Below are 27,750 nucleotides of genomic sequence, written 5' to 3'. Positions count from 1 at the left end.
ATTAATCCCAAGGGGAAATTCACATTCATGTGAATACAGTGGGACATGTTAGAGACACCACCATATTTCAAACTTGTTTGTGTATTTTGCAATAAACCCACAAGTCAATCAAAAGCAATAATTGTATTTTTACATACCTAAGGGTGTCTTCTTTCAAATAAATCTTAAAATTTCCATGTTGTCTGCTCACTTTCATTATTATGATATGCAATTTGCACACTAACACGCAAAGGCTGGTGGCATGTCACAGCTGAGTGAATCTGCTTTTATCAGAGATCCCACCTGCGTCAAGTCACATACAGTGAAAGGCACATTACATTGGATAGTCGAGGTTCAGATCATTCCAATAATGTACAGTTGTCTATGATTGATCATTCATATTATCACAGCTGAGAGTAAAAGACAGGAACTAAACTGTGAGTGCGACAGCTCATCTTTATTCACCGTTACACACAATTTCTGTGAGTCTCTCTCACTCCCCAATCGATCAAAGGTTACTGTTCCACTCCACTGTTCCAAGTATGTGTTTTTAGATTTACATGCCAAAAATGTGCTGTTTAGGATGATTGGACACTCTATACTGGCACCCTGTGTAAATGGTTTAGATGTGTGTATGTGTAAGTAACTAGCTTTGAGGCCATGTCTTAGCCTTTTTCCTGCCCTATGCCCAGGGCTGACAGCAAAGGCACTGCCTCTATGCCGTGACTCAGAACTGGAAGAAGCTGGTATGAACTAGGTGGTATGAGGCTAAGGACCTGCACTGTGATAGTATCCCATTACTACCAGAAGGGACACTGGGCCATTGAGCAAGGCCCTTAAAATGAAATAAAATGCTCTGGGGTAGTGTACAATGGCTCACAATGCACTGTGTTGTGCACCATGCAATGTGTAGTCTACCACTGTACTGTCTGAAAGACCATCTACAATAGGAGAAAATTTCACAACAATGGAAGTCTACCTTGGCCAGGTCATCCCATCACATTCTACTCAAGAGTAGACTAAAAGATACAGCTTAAGTCTCCAAGAACTCCAGGAAAACGTCAAGAAATATACAAGCAGCTAATTTCAAAGTGTTTAGTCAACAATCTGGAACATACTGCACAACTTTGCCCCATTATGCAAGGTCAAGAATTAAGAAACTTGCTTTCAAAAAAGAATACATCTGAATAACTGAAATCTGCCAAACAGACCCTAGGTGAAAAGCAGGACTGTTGGTACAATGTGCACTAAACTGATGTGAGGTCTTTAGTAATATTTTCATATGACAATGTGTGTCATATATGACCTAAAAAGAAGGCAGCTGGATTCCAGTAATATTCTATGCCAACTCCATCAACTACTACAGTGCTTCATGTTCTTCAGCCAAGCACACACCATACCAGGATGCTATGCAGCCAGTTAGGATGGATTCTACTGTCTAACTGTGAAAAGTTGGTGAGAGCAGATGAGGAAATTAAGTTTTCCTCAAACATAAGATGAAGTATGTGTATTTCTTCATTCCTCCTTTCTGGTATACAGGAAAAGAACATTCGCACTTGTAAAGGTAGGTTCAGAGACACTTTCAATCCACAAGATTGTAAGGTCATTGAACAGCCAGTCCTAACAGCAAACAAATATTTTCTTTTGCTAAGCTTCAATTTTTCAAGTGAAAGACTAACATAAATCTTCCTTTAAATGAATTAACAATGTATTCAAAATATTTTTGACATTAATAACAAATGTATCAAGAGTTTTGTTTTTTTCCACTGAGATTAGGGTAAGGTTGTACATGTTGTTTTAGCTATTTACTTAAATTTACATAAATTTTCATATTATATATTGTACAATACGATTAATTTTTTACTTGCATCTGTACAAGTAACAAGTTGAATTTAATTCAAGATCATCTAAATTTATTAGTAATGCTGATATACAGATCTAATAGCGATACTTGCATGTACGCTGAAGAATACACATCATGTCATGGAGTGTACGCTATTTTTTCATAACATTGTAAACACAAACCTACACTGCAAAAAAACTATGATCTAACAAGCCTAACCCAACTCCCACTGAAATATATATGCCTCCAAGTACAGCATATAACCATTTTCACATGTTCAAAAATATGACAATCCATACATTTTGTATTTTCAAATCATTTGTCATTTTTATATTTTATGTGAAATGCTAGATTGGTTAGTCCTTTGACAAGCTGTGTACAAAGGAGCCTCATTCAAAGCTCACTGTGTATGCACAAACTCTTGACCATCAGCAATAATGAAATACAAATATAAAGGAATTTATCCACCTTTATATCCAACTTTTTTTATTTTTGAGACAATTTTAAAAAGATGAGAATTATAACATTGACAGAAATTTTAACAGAATTTCAACACCAGCAACACTTTTAGTTACCACCATCAAACTAGCATCTCATTAATTTAGCAGCTTCTGTCTTGACATGAATGTGTTTCATTCCCACTGGATGCTGAGCTGAAACACACCACCTAATAAAACAATGAGCTGCAACTTAAAACGTTTCTCTGATTTATTCAGTAGCAGAATGAATAAGTACCAATTTATTGACTCAAATTATTTTCTTAAGTACCTGCTCTTGCACTCAGCTCTAGAATTACATCTCACATTGTCATACAGAATTAATTATGGTTTCAGGGGAGTACAAATCTCTACTTCAGTGCATAGGTAACATACAAGCAGATTTTCTGCTTGGTACAGCATTGTGCAAACCTTGTCACATGCAACACACTTCCAAGCCAGTGAAGACAAATACTTTGCATATGCTTTTGATAGCTAACAAGGTATCAACAAAGCACAAGCTTTGGTAAAGCACTAGAGCCTTCTAAGTAAATATCAGTTCAGCTAATTCACATTCAGGCCCAGCAAGTCAGAAAATGAGTGGAGAAAAAGCCATACAATATAAAGAAACTAATGACAAAACAGTAACCTCCTGCTACAGAGTGACACCTAAGAAAGAAGTATATAAGCTAGTGTTTGTATCTAAAAAAAAATAACTTATTCTAAATTAGTGACAAAACTAACAAGTTATTACTTATTATACTTGTATACTTTTTTGTTATAATAATTGCACTTTACAGATTAGTTCCACCACACAGCTCATACAGCTTATTAAAGGTGAAACTCATTATAGAATGATGTAAACCATATTAGTGGGTATACGTTATAAATCAACAACTTATTTTGACCATTCTTACTATCCAAAATAATTCCCTTAGATGTTTATTTTAGGCCCCATTAACCACCCCCAGTTCAGCTCTAGTCACACAAACATACTGTATAAACATATTGAAGAAGTGAAGTTGTGGTGGCAACTTTGTGGATCATGTGTATACAAGAGATTACTACTCTCAAGATGTGTTATTTAAATTTACCTTTCAGCGGCAGACATGGCTATGAAAAATATGTACTTACTGATCTACAAATCAGTTACTAAAAACTAGCTTGTGCATATTTATTGAAAAATCTGGTTTTAAACTAGGACTATCTTAAATCATGGATAAACTTACAGCATATATAGTCATGTAAAAAAGTACATCCCATGGAAATTGTTGACTTTTTCAACATATTTGAATAGGCAAAAAGGTCATACTAACAAGTCCCTACAGATAAAAGGAAAGACTTTTTCCTGGCACATTTTGCATGCAGATTAAGTTAGTTCAATCTTTCTTACTGTATTATGTATGCATGCACTTTGAGTTAGAGTACCTGCACGTCCCACAGTGATATTCAGGGGTCTTTATGACCTATTTTTGTATCCAAGTATCCGCTCCTGGGCTAAATTTGCTGGGTCAGCCATTTCTGGACAAACCAGAGGTCGTTTGAAATCAACACCACTTGCAAATGATTTTTCTTACTGAGAAATGATTGATTTCAAATAATTTGGTGATCTGTTTGAGCTCCTCACCAGACTCGTAGGCATTCACAACCTTCTTTCTGAATTTTTTAAAAAAGAACCCCTTTGATCTTGGCATGACACCACATACATCAATAGAAAAGAGAACACAACACCCTAGATATTTGGGGTTGAAATAAGACAGGTTCCACCTGCATACTCCCTAAGGAGATACTAATTATTGACATCTAATATAGAACACCTGATTCTAATTTTATGAATTTGAATTGGTGACAAATATAGGGGTATACTTACTTTTTTCCATTTGACAAATCTGCATTTATGTTACTTTAGATAATAAGAATGAATACATCATGACAATTTTATGTGTCATTTACTCAAGTATATCACCTTTATCTGCACTGTTTTGAATGAAGATCTAATATTTGACTGTACTAATATGTTGAAAAGGTCAACAATTTCCATGGGGTGTGTTGTTTTTCACATGACTGTAATGAGGTCTCTGAGACAAGATCTTACTTTCAAAAACACATAACTGAAACAAAAAAGCTGATGACTATTAAAAGTCTTACTCTGGACCAGATCTCAGTATTCATCAAATTAAACTGAACACTGAGGTTTCTCATAGCATAAACATTTAGAGTGAAAAATATCAAGATAAGATGACGGTATAGGGGAAAAATGGAGATTCGTTAATCCTATTAGAAGTAACAACACATACACCATGTACAGAAATTTCTAGAAACAAAGTCAAGTTGTTGTCATTGAGGAGAAAAGAACTTCCACCCCTGAAGCTGAAAACATCATCTGCATCATTAGCTGCCCACCTGAAGTTATTGAAAAGGAAGGTGTTCACTGAAATTGTGCTCCAGGCTCACAGACCGACAGTAAAGTCAGGAACTCTAATCATTCGGGTCTTCCCCTACACAAGGCAGAGTGTCCTGTAAATAACACAAAAACAACTGATTAAGTATAAAAGAGTTTGAGAGTTTCAAATTAACATCAAATTTGCACTTTTTTTTTTTTTTTTTTTTAAACACACTTAACCTTCTATTTTTGACAGTATTTCATTCTTGACACAAGCCTATTCCATAGTTTGTTCAGGAAATGATGACATAAGCATATTACGCTTTTAAAATATAGTCTTTCTTTTCATCCATTTTTCTAATCCCACTTGTTCTATAACAGGGTATTGATAAACCAAAGCCTATTCCACACAGAAGGCAGAAAAGATCCCCAAGTAGAGCAACACTCACTCTAGAACATGCAGTCTATTCACAATATAGCATGACAAGCATGACATTTTAAATTTTCTTACAAATCAAATTTTCATATAAAATCAGTGATGCAAACATTAATGATGATTCTGGACAGTTCCATCACACCTAAATATATATTCTGTACCATTTACTGAACACTTACAGCCAGAGGACAAATAGTCCATTTCTGTTCAGAAAGTGTTGTTCTGTCAATGTCAGTAAGCACACAACCAGTTCTATCAAGGTGCTCCAAAACTGACATTTCTCTTAAACAGCCATTACTTTCACCACTTTTAGTAAACTGAGTACAGCTGACCATTGTGAAACCTATTTTGCTATAGGTACACCAACAAAAAGAGTTTGCTTTAAAGGACCACAAACGAAAAATATCACTATGTGGGTTAAGTTAACCGTTAATACAAAAGCAGATGTGCAAAAGCATGGCATAAAACAAAAATTACACTGAGAGCAAGTATTGTGCTCTCCTTGTTGCATAAAGAAATAACTTTATTGGCAAGAGGTTTTCTGTACTCTCTTATTTATAAATTTTACAAGCTTGAATGTCATATTGTAAACAAAAACATGGACTCACATTTCATTACAGTAAACCCTCCATTATCCATCACTTGATTAACCGTGATTTAAAAAAAAAAAAAAAAAAAAGGAAAAAAGTGCACACCAGCACCTACCTATTACTGCACTACTACTGCCATGCAATATATTACAAGCTGTGCACATTGGAATCTCCCTTTTGCTAGCGCGTAGTGTTCTTTGCCAGCATCACGCTTCAGGACGAATTTTGAAATCACAGTGTCAGTTACGTACCTTCAGTTTTAACAGTGTTTCATAGCTTTTCTCTTTTAATATATTCAATCTACTAGACATTGTTATGGCTGATAAACAAAAGTGTGGTGTTGGAATTGTCACAAAAAAACTGAAATAGTAAACATTTACAAAACGGCAAAAGTACTTCATGCTCCATTCAATTTATGGAGTAAGAAGAACAATGAACAATATAAAACTCGAGGCAAACAAAACTGAAAAACCACTGATGGCAATGTTAATGTATTAATGTAAATGTTCTCCTGTATTGTAATTTTCTTTATAAATTCTGTTATATTATGTTTTGTTTATGTTGGAACTTTGAAATTACATTGTGATGTGCAGGGAGCTTGTGATGTGATGTCGGGGAGCAGAAAGTGTATAATGAATTCTATAAGTAATGGAAATGGGTGAAGGGCTTCTGTTCTGTATATATATACAGCTTTTAAAGATATAATAGTTAAATACAGTACACCCCCCGAAATTCACGGGGGTTACTTTCCTAGACCACCTGCGAATTGTGAAAAACCACAAATTTTGGATGTGGTTAAAAAAAAAAAAATGCCTATTTTTATAGTTTAAACCCTAAACATGCCCCCAAAACACTTTAATTTCATTTCAAATTCAGCTTAATACATTATGTAAAAAAAAAAAAAAGAATGTAAAGGTAAACCCGTATATTGTACAGTACTGTACTGCTATGTCTCCCGCAGTACTAGAATGTAAAATACCAATTTAACCACTATATGTACTGTAATTCATGCAAGCATGTTTTCTTTGCTAAGCACGGTCGTTTTCTTTGTTATAAATAGGGTAAATACGTAATAATTTAATTTAATGATGAATTAGCTGTGCAGTACAATGCAGAGGATTTACAGCTCCTTGGGTGGCGCCTCTTCTTCAGGCACTTCAGGAGGAGTCGTATCTTCGGATGAGTCTTTTTCTAGTGGGGTTTTGTGTTGGCTTTCCTTCATAGGTTCCTGATATGGTCCTCCTGATTGCTGCCTCGGTCTTCTTTATGTAGCATAAGGTGCTTTCATTAATGCCATAATGGCGCACTACTGTGGCATAACTTTTTAGTTCCCGGAGCAAATCCAGTAGTTCAACCTTATCCTGGAGTGTCTTAAACTTCTTCTGGCACTTAGGTTCATTGCCAGAAGCCTTAGAAGGTGCAGGGCGTTTCGGCGGCACCTTGGGGCTTTAAGAACAACAAAACGGAAAACAAGAGAACACTCAGCCGGAAATGTGTCACAGGGCAGCAGTCAATCAGCAGCAAGGAGAAATGAACAACGCTCTCGGATTGGCTACTGTCACCATTCCAAGCTGTGTTTTCCTCTATGGTTGCTTCCTGTTCTCTCTACAGTACAGTACTGCCACGAAAAAAGCCATAAAAAATTGCGGAGGATATTTGTGGTTTCCACTAGCAATTATTAGTTAGGTTCTAAGGAAAAATCTGCAAACGACAGAGGCCGCAAATTCTGAACCACGACTTGGCGGGAGTCTACTGTATTCAGACTTCTTTTATTTTGGCTTGCCAAGATCAGCTGCTCAAAAATAATTTGGAAAGGCATAACACTAACTGACAATCATTGTTAATGCAATGGCTTCCACTTGCTTGACAACAAAGGGATCACTGCAAATGTGCTCCTGCAATTATGATGCATCTTACCTCTTGACCAATCTGCATTAGGTGCACAATGTTTTTTATTATTAGTCCAATGATCTAAATTGTGTTTTAGAGTCTATAATATTAAGTTTACAAAAAATAAATAAATAAATAAAGCTCACTATAGCCAGTTATTAAGAAGGTAGTAAAAAATATACATTAAAGAAAATAGAACTAAAATTTCTGTATATTTTTAATGTTAACATGGTTATTTTTTCCCTCAAGTACTTTCACGTTTTCAAGCTGCAATATATACAAAAACTATAGGTCCAAATGTTGATTACTGAGGCAATTTCTCGGCTTTACTGCAACATCAGTATGCAAGTCATAAACAAAAGTTGCAAAGTACCAAAATGAACAAAATACCTATTTTTCTCTCTCCCTCTACGTCTTCTTTCTCTAGGGACAGACAAAAAAAAAAAAAAAAGAGTTGCTTGTGTTTCATTTCCAAGCTGATCTGCAGTATTCCCTCACCCTAATAGAATTTCAATGGATGAAAACAAGTTAATTTAATGGAAATAACATACAGTATGTGATGATAAGAACAACATTTTCCATGATCTTATTACATCCAGAGGTGGATTAATAACTCAAAAAAGTAATTCATATATTTTGTTACTGGGAAATGTAATGTGTCATGATATCACACTGCCACCAATTTTTTCTACAACTAGCTCTACTAAATTACAAGGTTTAAACGTAAGTGGTCATACTCTTATGCATTTACGTGTAAAAAATACTGAATATTTACCACCCAAAGACACACCATCATGCTCAATGATGTGCTTTTCTCAAAGAAGAAAAAAAAATCCCACATGAGCTGGGCAGCTGTGGAAGTGAAGAAAACTTAAAATGAAAAATGCAAACTTAATAAAAGACTTGTGTGCCTGCTTACAACCTAGGTCAAACAGCCTAATACAAAGTGAAACATGCCAGCAGCAGGTGATACAACTTTTAAGAAAGGGGAGAAATGGGGTTTTGAGTATGAATCGTGCTTACATAGTATGAAATAATACAGTAATTTAAATAATATCTAAGAGCTATGAAACAAATAATGAAAAGCGTGGCCTTGTTTCCTCTTTTGATTAAACTCTTAAATAATGTTCCCATGAAAGCAGCAGTGCTACAAGAATCTTTTTGTTCAAACACATCTCTGAACTAGTACTCAAAAAACAACTAGATTATTTAAAAAAATACTGATATTGTGATTTGCATTATGGTTTCTACACAAAAATAATTTACAGTAACAAAAATGCACTTCTGTTTGTTTATATCCATATTCCTCCGCTTATGGCTTCACTTATTAGTAAGAATATAAAAAATGTATACAAAAATTTAAAACTGCATATTCTTTAAACAAAATTATTGTCTACCACATGTCCTTCAAAAACATTTGTCTCATAAAAAGCCTATTATAATCAAATGCTTGGCATTCATACAAGCACTACATCTGTTTTGAAAAGGCCATTATCTTGTGAACAATCGAGCAAAACCAGCATTTCAGTCAACAACAGAAATCCTTCAATGGTTTTCAGTTAAAAGCCCATACATTCCTGGGAAAACAGAATGCATGTCCTTGTCAGGGTGAGAATTTCCCGTTATTATAATTCATCAGTCTTTTTTGGTAAAAGTAAACTCCACTTGGAACTCAATTTAATTTCATTTTCTTCTTCTTCAGGATCTTTCATTACCTCTGCAATCTGAGACTTTTAAAGCATTTCAAACTTAGTGAAGGTTGGGAGCTACACCACACCTCCCATTTTTTCCCTAGCACAAATATTACTTTGTTTATCATAACTTATTTATACTACTGTCTACTATGACTGCAGTGTACTGGACAGGTTGCCTGTAGCTTTCACTTTCATCTTCTCACCAACAAAGAAACTTCACTAAAGATGATTCAGTCTCAACAATATTCTTATTATACTATTACATGCAGAAAACAAACTATCGTGTGAAAAATTTTTAAAGCAGTTTTAATGAGATAGTTCACTAGAACACCAGGCAAGATAAAGTACTTCCTTACACAAGTTTATCAAATAATTTTCCTCTCCATAGCAAAATTTAAGGTAAAGACTTGTCACTTCTCTTTTATATGGTCTTCCTCTTTTCAGTATACAGTATCATTTCCTGTCTATAGATTTTACTGAAAGAAATCCTGTACTGCAATATTATTCATTGTAATATTTACTTTCAACACACTCAAATCAAAATTATTTTAATTTAATGTGATAGTTTAATGCTAAATCAAACAGCAAAAAATTAGAATACAATGAAATTAAAGAATTCCTTAAGGGTCTGAATATTTGTGCAAGGCATTGCATTTGATTTTGTGCACACTTGTCTTTTTAAATGCACACTCCATGGTGTACCCAATAATCAGCAAAACTGTCCACATTAATATGCTCACAAGAATGTGCATTTATAACCAATAATATTAATTTGTTTAATAACTGACAAATTTTATGATATTAAGAACGTGAGTCAAATTCACCAAGACGTCACTATCATTAAAGCAAGACATGAAAATTGTTATATGGAATAACATGTTTCAGGGTAAAAAGGTTTGCTACCACTACATTTACATGCTAGGTAATTTGCTACTTTTTGCAGTTTGACAAATAACAATGGACACATTTCTCCTCATTGTAAAACTACTTTCTAATCCAACAAGGGCAGTTAAAACAGACAAATTACTGAATCACTAAATTATTGTGATCAGAGTAAAAATCTGGATGTCAGTTAAAAAAAGATGCAATTAAATAGCTTTGGCTAAATGAGCCAATGATTTTACTTCTTAAAATGTTAGTAGAGGAGAAAAAAAAAGTACAATATGGTTTCTTGAATTAATTAGTGATATAACAATGGATAAACAGCAAAAGTAAAAAAAACTTGGTATTAAACAGAAGCCATGAAATTTTGAGTAAATGAAAAAAGAAATCGGGAAAAGACTTCCAGTAATTTTGACCTGTGAAAGGAAAACTTACACATTACACTATACAATGGGTAACAATGTGACTCAGAAGATTAACTGGTGTATGCTCCATGTGGCAGTTTCTTCATGATAGAATGCCTCAAAGAGTGGAAATGTTGTGTAGAATAAAGAAATGAAGAATGAATTACACATGCTAAAAAAATAACATAAAATAATGTGTCCACTTGTCTGTGCTATAAGTTTGTTTTCTGTATGATTCCAATAACTTTGATCATTTTTAAAGTCAAAATTGCTGAATTTGCGTATTTCCTGGTCAAATACAGGGAAAAAACGCAAGGTGCAGCAGTGACTGTGCTGCGCTCAGACTGCGCTGTCCCTCACACACTGGGTTGATGCATGCAATTGGCGCGTGCCTGTTGCTGTCTATCTGTATTTCACTAATATGTTTGCAGACACGTTTGTTATATACTCTGACTTTCCACAGTCTGGCTAATATCTTTAATGAATGTGTGTGACATATTCAGTCTTGCTGATCGGACATAACACCACAGTGAAAAGGCACAAGGTGAGGCAGACAATACCATGCCGCACTCATTGCTGCTGTTCTTCTACGAAGAGGCTCTAGGCGCAAATAAGTTAGCAATATCAGAAAGTCAAGAGCACTGCAGCAGTCCATTTATTTTTACTTTTAGTTCCGACTGACTGCCAAAATGGAAGATTAAGATTTTTAAAACTAAAGGAAAATAAGGAGGACTTTTACAAGAAATTGACAGAGATTTTTTGTGGAGAAGAATAGGCTCATGGACTTCATTTACAAATAAAGGCAAGACCATAAATGGTTTTAAAGTCAAACTTGAAATCTGTTTTTTTGGTACACCATTCAAAACATTCATTTGTATTGAATGAGTATGAATTGTGGACCTGCAATGGCAAATTTATAACACATGGAAGGTGTTTAATCAACATTAAAAGAAATAAACATTTGAAATACATCAGTCTGTGTGTAATGAATGAATCTAATATACAAGTTTCACTTTTTGAATGGAATTACTGAAATAAAATGAACTTTGTCATGATATTCTAATTTTATGACCAGCACCTGTATATATACACACACATACATTATTATATATATATATATATATATATATATATATATATATATATATATATATATATATATATATATATATATATATATATATATATATATGAGAAAGAGAAGGTCTGTGATACGGTTTGCATATTAGCAGCTGGAGATCCACAAAGGGAGAAAAAATGAATCACGTATCATAAAGTAGTTTTTATTCCTGAGCTTTCAACCCCTGTCAGGGGCCTTCATCAGAGGATAATGCTTAGACTTGCAAGAATCAAAAGCAATATATAGTAAAAAATTACGTGGGGGGGGTGGGGTCTTGGGTGTACAATTTATTTATTATGAACATGTTCTTCTTAAGTTTGCATATGCTAGATTTATGTCCAAGTGTCTGTTGATGGCGTTCTCATTTGATAGCCAAGATTAGGCCAGCTCTCTGACACTTTTACTACTGGCCTTATATTTTACTTGTACATTGTCCCAGTTAAATGTCCTGTTGATTTAGTATGCGTGTAGATCAATGAAAGTGAGTCCTTTCTTCTGACAGCTGCTTATATTATATATATTATATTTATATATATATATATATATATATATACATACACACATACACACACTGGCCATGTGCGCCCAACTACGCTGCGCGTGTTAAAGTTGTCTGTGAAGGGCTCCCTGTTTAAACGCGGCTGCCAGTCGTGAACTGGGCCCTTCGTCATATAGCATTATGATTTTTTATAAGGGAAACAAAATTACAAAACAAAACCCTTGGACATTGATTCGATAGGAACAGCCTACTCGGAATCACTGTCCGAATAGTAATTATGTGGTGGTGGAGGAGTATTTCTGCTTCTCTCCGTTCACGGTCCGTCTCGTTTTCATGACGCTGTCGTTTCCTCTCATGATCTCTTCTCAACCTTTCTCCAATCTCGCAGGTTGCTTTGTGGCAATCCAAAGAGTAAGGAAGAACCAGTGCTTCTTTCTTGAACTCCAAATGCCGACTGATGGAAAATCACAGAAGTGTGTCCGACTTATATACTCTGACTGCGGACTCCAAGAAGTGGGTGAACTTTCGATTTGGACAAAGTGCTGCCAACGACGGTCGATAGAAACACAAAAAACCACAGTCTCGACAACGAAGCAGGTGTCGAGGCCAGATCTAAACATAAAGAGTGGTATCGACAGTGTTTGTAAACAAAAGTAACAACCAAGGTGTTGTGTATTCAGCCAGTACAAACAGCATGTAGTCTCCTTTAGTTCAATCCTCTTTAATCACCACACTCCAACCTCATCCAACGATCCTCCCCCTCACTTCCTCTCCTCCTCCATCACTACTGCCCTCTACTGAACACAGCAGGAACACCACACAAGGCAGTGAATTCGCGGACAAACACAGATCAAGATCCAAATGAAGATTATATAAAAAGATAAACACATACACATACATATACATATATATATATATATACATATACATATATATATATATATATATATATATATATATATATATATATATAAATAAAAACAACAGAAATGACAGATTCACCAAAACAAGTGCAAGTACAACAGTGTGAAAAAACAGGCAGACCCTGCCTTTTCGTCTCATTAAAAAAAAACACTATAGAATCACACTAAAATGCAATCCCTTGTGCTGAAAAAAGAAAAAACTTTCAACCCAATCATGCATCCAATTTCTAAAATCAGAATCAGGTGCCCCCAAAGCTAGGTGCCTATGAATAAGAACTTCACTAGATAGTTACATCAGAAACCTATGGTGTGATTTGATGTTACCTATTGGGGTGTGTGGTTACTTAATGCTAAGAGCATCTCTCCCAGGACATCGAAGGATAAAATCAAAGGATGAACAATCTAGACAAGCATTAGTCATTAGTAATGTAAAAGTGTACAAGTCAGCCAACAACAAAAAAAAAAAATCATGCTTGAGGAGAATGTAAGGTCATTCTTTAAAAAACAAAGGCTAAACCATAAGTGGACATTATAAAACAACAACCAAAAACACAAAAGAACTGCTATAAAAAGCAAAAGTCTGAGGCCTGTGGAATGGCAAAGTTAAAGTTCACACTTTGAGCCCAAAGAAATTATTTGAGTAGATAGTGTGTAATTCTGCCCAACAAAGTCCCATCAATCATATTTACCTGATTTCTACACAGCTGAAGGAAAAGGAAAAGTGGGCAACATTTCTCCAAGTCAACATGTAAGACTGATAATATTATAAGAAACACCTACAAGACTAAATCTGCCAAAGGTGGCAACTTCAGGTATTGATGCTAGGGGTGTCTTTTTGAATACATGATTGCAAAGAATAACCTTCTTTTGTATTTTTTAAACTGGATACCCTTTATTAAACAATATCAGTCTTACACATTAAGTTAGAGGAATTTTTTTCCCACTTCTCCTTACAGAACTCCTTCAGCTGTGGAAAAATCAAGTCATGGTCATGAAAACTTTTTATATCTCAATAGAAAGTGGTCACTAAGGTTGAATTTGCTTCTAAGGGAAGTGGGAGGACTGAGTTCATTAAAGCACATCTTATGCTATAACATAGTGTATCAATAGTAGTCTTGGTGTTAAAATACGTAAGTACATGTGTCACCTTTTTAGGGTGAACTTCTCATTTAATTGTCACTCATGCATGCACAAAAAAATTTAACTTTGTAAATAATTTTTGCAGTTTAATTTATATAAGAAAAAAAAATCAGATTTAAGAAATTTGCTTCCCTAAAAGAGTAAGGCAGAGTGAGCCATTAAATGTTGTTACACTGAGCTGGGATTTGCTCTATTTCTTCATAAGTCTTCAACCTGGTAAGTTGTACACAATATAAAGTAAGTAGGAAAATGATTCAGCAATAACAGCATATAACATTCTGCAAGGTCTCCCACACTCTTCAATGACTAAATACTAAGAAAATAATTTCTCTTTATCTAGCCATTAAAATGTATATTTTTCAACCCTTCCCTCATGGTACATGTCCTAGTTCTTTCTTATTGTACTGCAATATACATGTATGCTATTATTAGGATCTCTAAGGACTCGTATAACTAAATACAATATAGCACAGTTCGATATCAGAGGTGGTCCTATTTCTCCAAAATTATTAACGACAGTGTCGGAAATTCAAAAACACTCAATTATTTTAAGCTTTTGCTGCAATTTCTTAATGTAAAAATAAACAGTGGAATAAATAATGGAGTTATCCAGTATTTGCTTTGGAACTGTTTTGTATCACTCCAACACTAAAAAGAGTACTCAACACAGTTAACTACTCAAAACTGTCAGGTATTTTCCCCAAAGTTTTTTTTAAAATCCTTTGAAACAACTGATTTAAGAAAAATAACTATACTACTTGAATAATTTTAGACTTCTGTAACTTAACCTTTTTCCTTAATTTTGGTTTTAAAAAGGTGTTTTTCAACAGTTAAATGACGGCTTGATTAAAAACGGTATTCTTGAGAAGTACCAGTCGGGTTTTAGATGTAATCATACCACAGAAACGGCTATGGTTAAAGTAGCAAATGACATATGGCTTTTTGATGATACAAATAACATATCAGTCTTTTTTCTCTTAAACTTCAGTGTTCTATTTGATAGAAAATATCATAGCATTTTTATTAACTTCCTTATACAGTAGTTCAGCATTTCGAGTATTGCTTTAAACAGAATTCAATCATGTTCAGCTCAAAGAAAAAAATTCTTCATGTCTTAGTAACTATGTCAGAAACACATGTTGTTATCAGCATTACAGAATGAAAGAACAGTAACTGCCTTAAATTAAATAAGGTATAAAAAGTCTAGTTATTGGCTACAGTAAAAACTGAGGATCGATGAGAAAACCTAGGGGGTATTTTCCGTATGTCGCTTAAATCATCCAAGATCAGATGCCTCATCTTGGATGAGTTAATGCCGGTGAAACTCATCCGGGATAAGTCAGTTTTTCAAACGCAGCCGTGTAGTAGATTAGTCTAGCTGGATCTAATCATCAGAGATGAATGCGCGCGCCCGCGCTGATTGAAAAGCCCATATATATTGAGTCTAGAAAACATGATCAGCAAGTCTTTGATAGGCTGTAACAAAATGACGAAAGAACGGACGCATTTTTTTTTTCACATAAACGGAGCAAGACCTTTTATTCAAAGGACATGAAGAATTTCAAGATTTAATATGCACAAAGGGTAACACTGCAAAAGCAGCCCAAACCAGAAAAGACGGCTGGCAAAAAGCAGCCGACAAATTAAACGCGTGTGCATTGTACTTACTAAAAGCAGCGTTTCATTTCCTATGCGTCAGATTAATTATTATTTAATATGTCATAATTCCAAGTCAAACGTGAGCACAAGGAGAACATGGGAACAGGTTAAAGTGAAGTACAACAATATACTTCAAACTGGTAAATATTGGTATATAACTATTTAAAGAATTGTTGACATAAAGAATCATATATAATGTAAAGAACATTAATTTTAAAGCTAATAAGAAGGCAGACAAGCAAAAAACAGGTGGAGGTCTACGCGGTCCAGACCTAACCCCTGCAAAAGAGTTGGCTCTCCAGCAAATTGCCCTGTTTCTGAGGGTATTCCAGTGGGAAGCTCCACCTCAGGACCAGTGTCAGGATGCAGTGGTCACTTCATTTCAGGTAAAGGATGGTCATTGCATATATTTGTCCTCAATGTGTGCCATAGGTAGGTTCCATATAGCCTTCTTTTTTTGGGTCAGTTGCAGGGAATGTCATATCCCTAGAACCTGTGTCTGACCAACGAGATATTGACAAAGGTCAAATATTTGAAGACGACACTGTGTCTGATTATTCATCAGGAGGAGAGGTACATTTTCCAAATAATGTTTGATCAAACTCCACTCTGATCAGTCCCATGTGCCCCAATCACATTTGGAAATCCTGGGTAATGAGAATGTTAGGCCGATTGTGAGATTCTTTATGGAACTGTGGGTGTTTGTGCCTGTGTATTACCTACCTGCAATGGCACGAAACGCCTCTTTTGTCTGCACACGCAGGTGTCCAGGAAACACTATGAAAACCCGAAGGAAATATTTCAGAGCCAAACAGACTTTACGAATTGCCTGGCAAACTGCACTTTTAGATAGATTTTCTGCATCGCCTACAGTATATAAAAAAAGTGCCACTTGCAAAAAACTCAAAGCAATGCATACTGTCTGTGTGGTTGTGAGAATATAAGGTCCTAATAAATTTTTGCAGTACAATATTCCCCCTCAGCTAAAGCGGTATCTTTCGAAAAGAATTTCCTCCGGGAGCAACAAAGGATCTTGCCGATCGCAAAAACCCTCTCGATATGAAATTCTCTTCTTATAATTTGCGTACCGATATCAATTGGTCGCTCATTCATGAACGGTGAAGTCATGACTGGATGAATTCCATGCACGGACACTGATTAAAGTGTGTGAGCTAATCATTGTTTACATCGAACAAACCTTCTCCGAGCAGGTTTGAGGATTAGGATGTGTTGCTATGACAACACTTCCAGCAAGAGTTTCGAAAAACTGACAGATCCAGGATCATGCCAAATCATCAACAATTACATCCGGCTAAACGAGTAATCCACATACGAAAAATAACCCCCTGATCTTCTAGCTTTACAAAATAAGCCAAAAGAGTTTAGTTGTTATAGGTAAACACCTAAATTTTGAATCACAAATTAATTCTATTACAATAACATTTATTAAAGAAGACAGAGTCTAAATGAAGAATTCAAAGCCACCGACCTGCCTTGGGAAGAAGCAAAGATCGCCAGAGACCACAGGTAGTGGAAGACAACTGTCGAGACCCTATGCTCCACAAGGAGTAAAGAGGATTGAATGAATATGTATTATTGCTGGTGCTGATGCGACACTGGAAGGATAGACGGATAGAATAATTAAACATGTACTACGAAGATATTTCAATGTTCCTTAAAAGTTTTGAAGAATCGGCGTTCTAAGCTTACAGATGGCTTCATGTCTATTACAGAGCTGATTGTGTGGCGATTGGGTATATGGAGAAATAAAAGTAAGGACAGGAATTGGAGGTTAGTACGTTTGAAAGAGACAGTACTTCTGTAATAAATTATTTCATCGAAGGTCGCACATGGCGCAGCAAGCCTCCTGCATGAGATATTAACAATCACTGCGCCACCGTGTTCCCATGTTTAATAACATGCTTTCATTCCTATCATCATGAAAAAAATATCACGTATACATCTCAGTATTTTAATTATTCAGAGAGCTGTAATATCACGAATGTAATGGATTCTGTGTACTGTCGGAGAAAAAACGGAAGCACATAGTGATTCATACGCATAGAGCACATAGAAGATCAAACACAGAACAAAGCATTTAAAGTCCTACTTTAGTTACGATGGGATTTGAGAAACTAGTAAAATAAATGATTTTAAGATGAAGTCTATGATGTTCTACTTTAATGACAAAATAAACTACGTGATTGAAGTGGAAATTTCGAGATTAAAGTTGACATTTCGTGCATTTTTCCCATTGTGTGCCTATTTTTTTTCTCTGTACCCTAATAAGCTTTCATATGACACTCAGACGGTCTGCTACGAGTCACCTTTTCACGCCGACTTTGATATGTGACAACTTCTTTTTTATTTCAGGCACTGTGCGACTTTGTGAACTTGAGCTTTCAAGTTTCTCCAACACTATGTCACTCGATCAACTTTCTTTTGTTGATTATACCATTATTTAAACCAACAAATAGTACGTTTTTCCTTTGCCTCCACTTGGTATTTGCTGAAATTCTTATATTTTCCCCTGTGCTTTTCCCATTGTCTTTTCACAGAAGGCTATTTATATCGATTTGCATATTTAAAGAGGCATAAATTTTGGGAGGAGTTGGGGCGGGACAGAAGGCGCGTGCACGTGCGTTACTTTTCACGCTGATCGGGATTTATGTAGTGGAATAACGTGAAAGTTTGCGTACGCACAGATTCTTGCATCTGGATTTTTCTGAGCGTAAGCACATTCCCGCTTTTGTGCTTATGCCATGTTATAGTGTGAGTTCTACGCACGGCATTGCACATGAGGCCCCATGTGACTGACTTGGCCATTCAAGAATTTTCCACTTTTTTGCTTTAATAAACTCCTGGGTTGCTTTGGCTGTATGTTTTGGGTCATTGTCCATCTGTATCATGAAATGCCGCCCAATCAATTTGACTGCATTTAGCTGGATTTGAGCAGACAGTATGTCTCTGAACACCTCAGAATTCATTTGGCTGCTACTGTCCTGTGTCACATCATCAATAAACACTAGTGTCCCAGTGCCACTGGCAGCCATTCACGCCCAAGCCATCACACTGCCTCCACCGTGTTTTACAGATGATGTGGTATGCTTTGGATAATGAGCTGTTCCACGCCTTCTCCATACTTTTTTCTTGCCATCATTCTGGTAGAGGTTGATCTTGCTTTCATCTGTCCAAAGAATGTTTTTCCAGAACTGTGCTGGCTTTTTTAGGTGTTCTTTAGCAAAGTCCAATCTAGCCTTTCTATTCTTGAGGCTTATGAGTGGCTTGCACCTTGCAGTGCACCCTCTGTATTTACTTTCATGCAGTCTTCTCTTTATGATAGAATTGGATATCGATACGCCTGATGCCTGGAGAGTGTTGTTCACTTGGTTGGCTGTTGTGAAGGGGTTTCTCTTCACCATGGAAATGATTCTGCAATCATCCACCACTGTTGTCTCCCATGGAAGTCCAGGTCTTTTTGCGTTGCTGAGTTCACCAGTGCTTGCTTTCTTTCTCAGGATGTACCAAACTGTAGATTTTGCCACTCTTAATATTGTAACAATTTCTCGGATGGGTCTTTTCTGTTTTAGCAGCTTAACGATGGCTTCTTTCACCTGCATGGAGAGCTCCTTTGACCGCATATTGTCTGTTCACAGCAAAATCTTCCACATGCAAGCACCACACCTCAAATCAACTCCAGGCCTTTTATCTGCTTAATTGATAATGACATACCGACGGACTTGCCCACACCTGCCCATGAAATAGCCTTTGAGTCAATTGTCCAATTACTTTTGAGCCCCTGAAATGAAGGGATTGTGTTAAAAAAATGCTTTAGTTGCCTCACATTCTCATGCAATAGTTTTGTTCACCCCACTGAATTAAAGCTGAAAGTCTGCACTTCAACTGCATCTGAGTTGTTTCATTTAAAATTCATTGTGGCAATGTATAGAACCAAAATGAGAAAAAAGTTCTCTGTCCAAATATTTATGGACCTAACAGTACATAAATAATAAAACTGCAACTTGCATTTATGATGCTATTTCTGGTATAGCCCTACGGAAGCGCATTACGGCCACGGTGAAGAAAACAAAATACGGACACAGTGAAGAAAAAAAAACTTTATGTCGAGATTAAAGTCGACATTTCCACTTTATTCTTGTAGTTTATTTTGTCATTAAAGTAGAATGTCATAAACTAAACTTCATCCTAAAATCAATGTTTAATTCACTAGATTTTCTCAAACCCCGTCATAAGTTAATGTAGCACATTAAATGCTTTGAAACGTGCTCGTAGTCCAAAGCACTCATATATCAAAGTGAATTTCCCCATAAGAAATAATGGAAACTAGGATGATTTGTTCCACAACCCAAAACTATTCATATAAAAATGATTAATACAAAATATAAAGTAAAAATACATAAAACAAATTAACTTGCACTTTACCTTTGAAAAGAATCATGGCTGGTGTGAGTCAGTTTCTAAACTCTTGTGGGATTGCACCCAACGGGACGACACGCGGAAGAGCATCCCAAAGCAATCGCAGTCTCCCAGCGCTGTAGCAGTTCTCCGTAAAAGCGAATCCGAAAAGATTGCGGACATGCTATAAGCGCCTGCCGTCAATGGGTGATACAAGGAACAAGGAACATTATAAATGTGCAGGGCCCTGCCTGACTGCTGTGTCTGTGTATAAATAACCGCGCTGTTGCTGTTTCAAGCTGAATAAAGCTTGTGTTGCTAAAGTACTGAGACTCAGCTTCATGTTTTAGGGTGCAAGACGGGGACTCGCACGTCACAGCACACACGCGCGTGCGAGCGCACACACACACGAGCGCGCGCGAGCACACACACACACACACACACACACGAGCGCGTGTGCGCACACACACACACAATGCTAATGCTGTAGTAAACACTATATGCTCATACGGATGTTGACTATATGAGTGAGGCACGCCGACTCAGACGGAGAATAGGAGACGATTGCCCACAATCCCGCAGTGAGAGAAAGAGAACCACCATCAGCTCAGTTGTGATCACATGACGCTCAGCAGACAAACTACTTGTACTGCAAGACCTCGCTCGTTTATCAAGTGAAAAATTTATTAAAAATTTTTGCTCGTCTTGCAAAACACTCGTAAACCAAGTTACTCGCAAACCGAGGTTCCACTGTATTTATCTCAGCATTCTAAATGTTCAGGGAACAGGAATATCATGAAATGAATGTATTCTGTGTGCTGCCAGCGCCTCCTCTTAGTGCAAGAGGAAGTCAGTTTAAGAAGCACGTAGCAATTAACATGGCTCTGGGAACACTTAACACAAAGCATTTAATGTGCTACATAACTTATGACGGGGTTTTAGAAAATCTAGTAAATTAAATATTCACTTTAAGATGTAGTTTAGTTTGCGATGTTCTACTTTAATAACAAATTACGAGAATAAAGTCAACATGTCAACTTTAATCTCTACAAACGGCGAGAATCAAGTAGAAATGTCGACTTTTTTTTCGTCATAAGAGCGTCAAGATTAAAGTGGAAATGTCGAGAATAAAGTCAACATGTCGTCACACTATTACACAGTACCCAGGTACATTACACAGTATTGAAAAAATTAAAACAAGTACAACTTGGCTTGCAGTATTATCCAGTAGTATAGAAACAGTATTTACACATTTGAAGATAATGGTCCACATCCAACCTTTTAAATCTAAAGTATCTCCAGACAACAGACGTTACTCCTTTTTCCAGCAAAAGTTCTTCTGTGTCATCATGTTCAACTTTATCGTCTGCTACAGCTTCAGTTTCGGAATGTCCCGTCCATTTTCACCGCGCAATACCTCCACTAACGCATGTACGCCATTTTATGCTTGTTTAGCGGTGTACCAGTGAAAAAGGTTCCCCTTAAACAGTTTTCCACTGTGCCACATTCCGAACGTTGTTTAGGTAATTTAAACCGCTGTAGCGGTATAAGAAAAATCCATATCATAACAATAATACAAAAATGTACAAACTATAAATAATGAGCGCAGAAAGTTACAAGACAAGCAGACCTAGGGCTGGGCGATATGGACCAGAAATCATATCTCGATACTTTTTACCTGAACGGTGATATACGATATATATCTTGATATTTCTTATTCCCATAAAGTAATGTCACACAGGCACTTTTATTAACATACAGCTGTAGATGGACATGAGAAAATGGCTCAAAAATAAACTATCGGCATTAATAATATCCTTGAATAAAATAAAATGTTCTTTTCATGCATAACAAAAGACTCACAGCTGTGCAATTAAGAAAATGTAAACAGAAAAGATACAGTGCAAAAATAACAACAGGCCGACTTGCTCTTTAAAAAGTGGGTTTCCACTGAAGTAGAGAGTTCTTTCTTTGCCAAAGTGCTTCCTCCTGTGTGTAGTCTTGTACAAACATCTACGACTTTGTGCAAATAACAAAACCTGTAGCAACAACTTTCTTACACAGAGAAATGGCCTGGGTGATGTGGGCATCATCCATACCATGTCCTGTAACACACAAAATAAAAACTTTAAAATCACTTTCATTTTAATATAAAGAGGCAAATTAATATCCATCTGTGTTTAGTTGGTATGTATAAGATTTAACCAAGTGTTTAAAATGTGTTGTGTAATGTGTAAGCTGCAAATGGTTTTAGTTGAACCATTTTGGTAAAATCACCAGCAAATGAGTGAAACAGATGTATATTTTTAGACCTTTCAATCTCAAAAACTTCTGAACTTAAAATGCATCGCTGTCTCTTCTTATGAGGAGTGGTGGCTCTGGTGGGAAGGATTTGCTGGTGGTCGAATCCTGCAACCGCCGGAACTCTTCTTTCGATACTTGAGCAAGACCCTTAACTGCAATTGCTTGCTCCTGGGTATGTCATTAACCTGCAATCGACCCTGCAAGTGGCCCCCAAACCTGCAAGGAAAACTTTGTGGTTGGTTGCAGAATTGGCCACCACCACACTAGCCACCATAAAAACCTTCATGTAGCTCCACACAAAAGATGCGTGGTGCCAAGCATCATCCATTGCACATCAGGAGTGATGGGTGCAGCCACGCGCTGTATACAGCGCACGCTCCCCTTCTCTTTCCTGGCTCTTCTCAGCTGGGGCTCTCATTCAGTGTCACAACCCTCAGTCTAACATAAGCACGCACACACTCCAGTAGGCCTAATAGTTTATGTAACAAAGCTTCAACTTCATAAGTGGTAGCTGTATAAGTTTAAACATTTCAAATAGATTATCTTGTGGTCAACAGGCATATTTAGTTCTGTAAGTAGTTCTATTAAATATCTTACTTAACTCTTTTAGGGCACATAGAGGGTGAAAAAAAAGGTTCAAATGTCGATAAATCTCACCAGTACATTACAGGTAGAACCTCTTGCTTGGAGGACTGTTAAGATTTGTTGACTTGACGTCGAATCCCTGCATGTGTGAGTAGTAGAGTAAACAACGTCTACAATGGCATTGACATCGGGTGAGAGTAAAGTGAATGTACAAAGCAAAATACTCAGTGAATGACATTTTGTATATATTTTATTATTGTGAATTAGACTCTAACTTAGACTATTATTTGGTGTAAGTGATCTGGAGATTGAGATCTGAAACGAAAGTGAGGTACTGGCATCAGCTGATCAATCCCCAGCTGATGCAGCCAGCCGCTGCTGCTTCCAGACCTCTAACTCGCAGCAACACACACTGTATGCAGCAACAAACGTTTTATGTTGAGTTATGTGAGAAACTATTGCTTTGTGTGCTTTTTAAAAACCTGAGTTTTTTGGAAAAATATTCAGCCCTGGGAGAAAGGGAGGAGAAGGAAAAAAAAAAAAAAAAATCAGTGATGTGATAAGCCACTGCCTTAGTGATGTTGCCCCACTTCCCACTTTTTCTCTCATGAGGCACAGCACGGGTATATAACATGGTTTGCATTTGGGGGAGGAGGCTGGGAATGCTTTTCCCCCACACTCTTCGTTCTGCAATTTACGGTGCTTTTGAAAAAGGTGGAAAAGATTAGTATCGCTCAAAGCTTTTGTCGGGACTTGTTTTCTGCATTCTGTACAGAATACATTATTCTTCTGCTCATCTGATACTTTGAACCTGAACCATCTCCAAATAATTGAGCCATTGTTTTTCTTTTTACCAAGCAGCTCTTCTTCGATAGCTTCTTTCGTGTCTTTATTCGTCTCTATCCTGTCACTGCCTGCAGGACTTACCGAGTGAAGCTGTAGGGAGGGATGAGTTGTGTTCAGAGAAGGAAAGAGGTGGGGCAGGGTGAGAGACAAACAGGGAGAACAGAAAGGCTAACTGGCAGCTGTACAAGCAACATAGACTCAATATAAACAACATTATCTCATATATCTCCTATACCTCTTAAGAAAATGTCGATATTTTTTTAAAACTCGAGCCTTAAGCCTTGAGCCCCAGCCTTAAGTAGACCAAATGATTTTTATTAGTACATTATATTGATACTGGGTAAAACTCATTCACAAAAGAGACTATGACTGAATGATTGACTGAGGTAACATTTGAGATTGCATGGATCTTAGCAAGACTGAAAAAACATATTCTGATGCAGAAAGTGTGTTGGCACAACTTTATTCTGACTTCATCAATAAAGACACAATTATGAAGCAACTGCTTTGTGCTCGAGTATCACAATGGACGAATGCACATACATTTGCAATCTTTCCCAGCTGTGTGTGTGCATCATGTCCCTAAAAGGCAATTATTTTAAGAAAGAAATGTTAGGCTCAATTGTCACTGGCTGGAGTTTTTTTTTTTTTTCTGTCCCCCCTGGCCATCGGACCTTATTCTTTTCTATGTTAATTAATGTTGTCTTATTTTAATTTCTTATTTTGTCTTTTATTTTTATTTTCTTCATTATGTAAAGCACTTTGAGCTACTTTTTGTATGAAAATGTGCTATATAAATAAATGTTGTTGTTACTTGGTCAAACTAGTGGTGATGACATCTTACATGCAACAGGCTAAACTGGTCAGGTCTCACATTATTGTGCACAGACGGCAATCCCAATATGGGAGAAAAACAGAAGGGACTTATTGAACCGATGAAGAAAGTAAAAGAAATTCTGAACTCTGTTAGCTTTCATTAAATCAGTCAACAACATGGGGCTCATTGTGACAAAATGCTAGAAACTAAACTGAGTTTTAAGATGTGATGAAGCTGGTTAAGCACATGGTCACTTGTTTCGAGAAAACTGAAGCACTGTGAGTTACCATAAGCTGTTGTAGGAAAATGATCATCTCAGAACCAAGTACTCAAACACCAAGAGATAATAATTTTCTAGACAGCAAAGAGGAAAGTGAACAAAAATTGAAAAATCCAAATAAGTTACTCAAAATAGGAATTTGGCTGACATTACACTTCATCTTAACACTCTAAGTCACCTCTAAAAACAACAGAAATACCTGGGTAATATACTGCTTGCAGAAGCATTAGTCCAGAACAAAATCACAAAGTTGTACAAATGTCATAAAGGGCTCATTCAAAAATGGAGAGCTGGGAACTACATATAACTCTTAGCGGCTGCAGTACCTTCAACAATGTGCATTTGAAGAAGTGTTTGTTGGAAGCAAATGAAGAGTTTGAATCCAGATTGCAGGATATAAAAAACTAAAAGTACATTTTTAAACACTGATACTGTACCTCTCTAAATGTGGAATGGCTCCTCCTTGCTGACTGCGCTGCATCTGAAAGTGAAGTAGTGTAGATATATACAAACGACACCTTGAACGCAGAACTCAGAACTGATGTTGGCCACTTCTGAAGAATAGACTTTGAAGTGGACTTTCCTACTGTGAAAGAGTGTGCCAAATGTACTATCACTTTTTCTTAGCACATATACACATCTGAAACCACATTTTCACCAGTAAATATAATGAAAACCAAACACAGACACAAACTTGAACAATAAGCACCTCAGCAAGCTACACATACAGCAGTAGGAATGTGTACCAGATTTTTACACCCTTCATAATCATGACATATCAGCTGTAACAGGCCTGCATTAGTCAAACCAGGAGAGACAACTAAAGAAATTTATAGCTAGTTCAGACAGATATGCAGAATTTTACTTTTATTTGGTAGGCAGCTGTTATCTTACTGGTGACCCATAAGTGTGTTTTCCTTTGTTAATGAGTAACTACAATTAAGCATATGTCTGGCTAAAAATTACTGTATGTATATGTATGCAGTGCTGCAACCTTTTTTGAAACACAGGCAAGAGGCATCTATTTTGATTGCTTATTGCATATACCATATCAGCCCGGAAGCTATATGTAATTTTTTTCCACCATTTTGTTGTAAGATGCTGCATTCACTTTGCCATCTGTTTTGACAAAATTTCCTGTGCCGCTGTACCCCCAAAACAGCACTGATCCACATCTATGCTTCATAGCGTGGATGGTGTGCACCTCTTCATAGGCTTTGTTGTCTCTTATCCAAAAATAGCATCTATGGTTGTGGCTATAAAGCTCAATTTTTGGTCTCAATACTCCAAATGATCTTGTTTCTAAGTGCTGTTTGGAATATTGTAAGAGGGATGTTTTGCTGGAAACTCTGCAATACAGATTATTTTTGTTCAAATATCTCCTTATTGTGCAGAGTGAAACACCCACACCGCTTTGTTTCAGGGAACCCTGTATTTTAGTTGAAGTTGCTTGTGGTTTTTTCTTTGCATACCGAACAATCTTCCTGGCACTTGTGTCTGAAATCTTTCTTGGTCTACCCGATAATGGCTTAGCGTTAACAGAACCCCTAATTTTACACTTCATGATCAGAGTTTGAACACCACTGACTGACACTTTCAAATCTTTGAATATCCTTTTATATCCTTTACCTGAAGTTGAACTATTTCTTGGTGCAGATTCTTTGCTGGTTACAGAAGCATAGGGAAAGCAAAAGAACTGCCAAAGTCACTGCAGCCCTAGGTGAAATGCACAAGGATTTCTCAAATTCTAAGAAATTCATTGACTATTTATACACAGGCACTAATTATAATCAAATAAAGCAAAACCATGGGTACTTACCCTTCACAGCCATCTTAACCTGTGTGTTTGTCAACTTCAGTGTACATTATTAGGCTAAGCATTCAAGAGTATTTAAACTTTTGATCAGCGTCACCTGACCACTATTCCAAAATAAAAGAACTGTGCTTTGTCTGATCACTCATATGGATATATAAAATTATGAGGAAACGTGTGCGGGTGAGGGGGTGGGGGTTTGAAACAGAGAATTTTTTAAGCATATTAAAAGGCTCACCTGTTAAATCAAGCATTCAGTCACCCACACAGAAGTCTTGTGAAGTAGGAAGAGGATGGGAAGTCAGTGGCTTGGAAAGACCAAATACACCGTTATGGCCCTGTAAACCCCAGCATGACGTACAAAATGTAATCAATAATAAATCAAAGGGACAGTTTCTGACACTTTCAAATGAGCAGAAATCCCTTGTAGACCTGCTTAGTTTACAACTCAAACAGCAGAACTATGAAATGCCAAAGGCACTGTGTGCAAACTTAATAATTTATTAAAGCTTTTGCTGCAGCAAATGCTTGGCTCCTGCTTGAGTCAAATCTCTGATAAGGTATCGTATTATTTGTGCTTAGATTTACTACTGATTAAAAAAAAAAAAATAAGCATTCACTGAAATAAAAATATATGCTGCTATTCAATAAATAATGAAAGTTCACTTTACTGTAATCCATGTACAGAATAAAGATTCCATCATGATTCTTTGTTGTTATAAAAGTAATACAGACTATGTATCATATTCTGTTGTCAAGTATTTCTGCATT

General features: G+C 36.5%; 1 protein-coding gene across 7 annotated transcripts in view; it reads right to left on the bottom strand.

The window, feature by feature from the left end:
• Positions 1 to 27,750, bottom strand: part of fam168a (family with sequence similarity 168 member A) — a 193,489-nt gene that overhangs the window by 113,746 nt on the left and 51,993 nt on the right. For 6 of the 7 annotated variants that reach the window (XM_028800345.2, XM_028800340.2, XM_028800342.2 and 3 more), the window contains exon 2: positions 4,702 to 4,815. The exons of the other annotated variant lie outside the window; for it this stretch is intronic. The gene's annotated coding sequence lies outside the window, so the exon portion shown is untranslated. The remainder of the gene's footprint in view (positions 1 to 4,701; positions 4,816 to 27,750) is intronic. 7 annotated transcript variants of the gene reach the window in all.

Source organism: Erpetoichthys calabaricus, chromosome 4, assembly GCF_900747795.2.
Source record: "Erpetoichthys calabaricus chromosome 4, fErpCal1.3, whole genome shotgun sequence".
Taxonomy (NCBI): Eukaryota; Metazoa; Chordata; class Cladistia; order Polypteriformes; family Polypteridae; genus Erpetoichthys; species Erpetoichthys calabaricus.
This window is presented reverse-complemented; position numbering and strand designations above follow the sequence as displayed.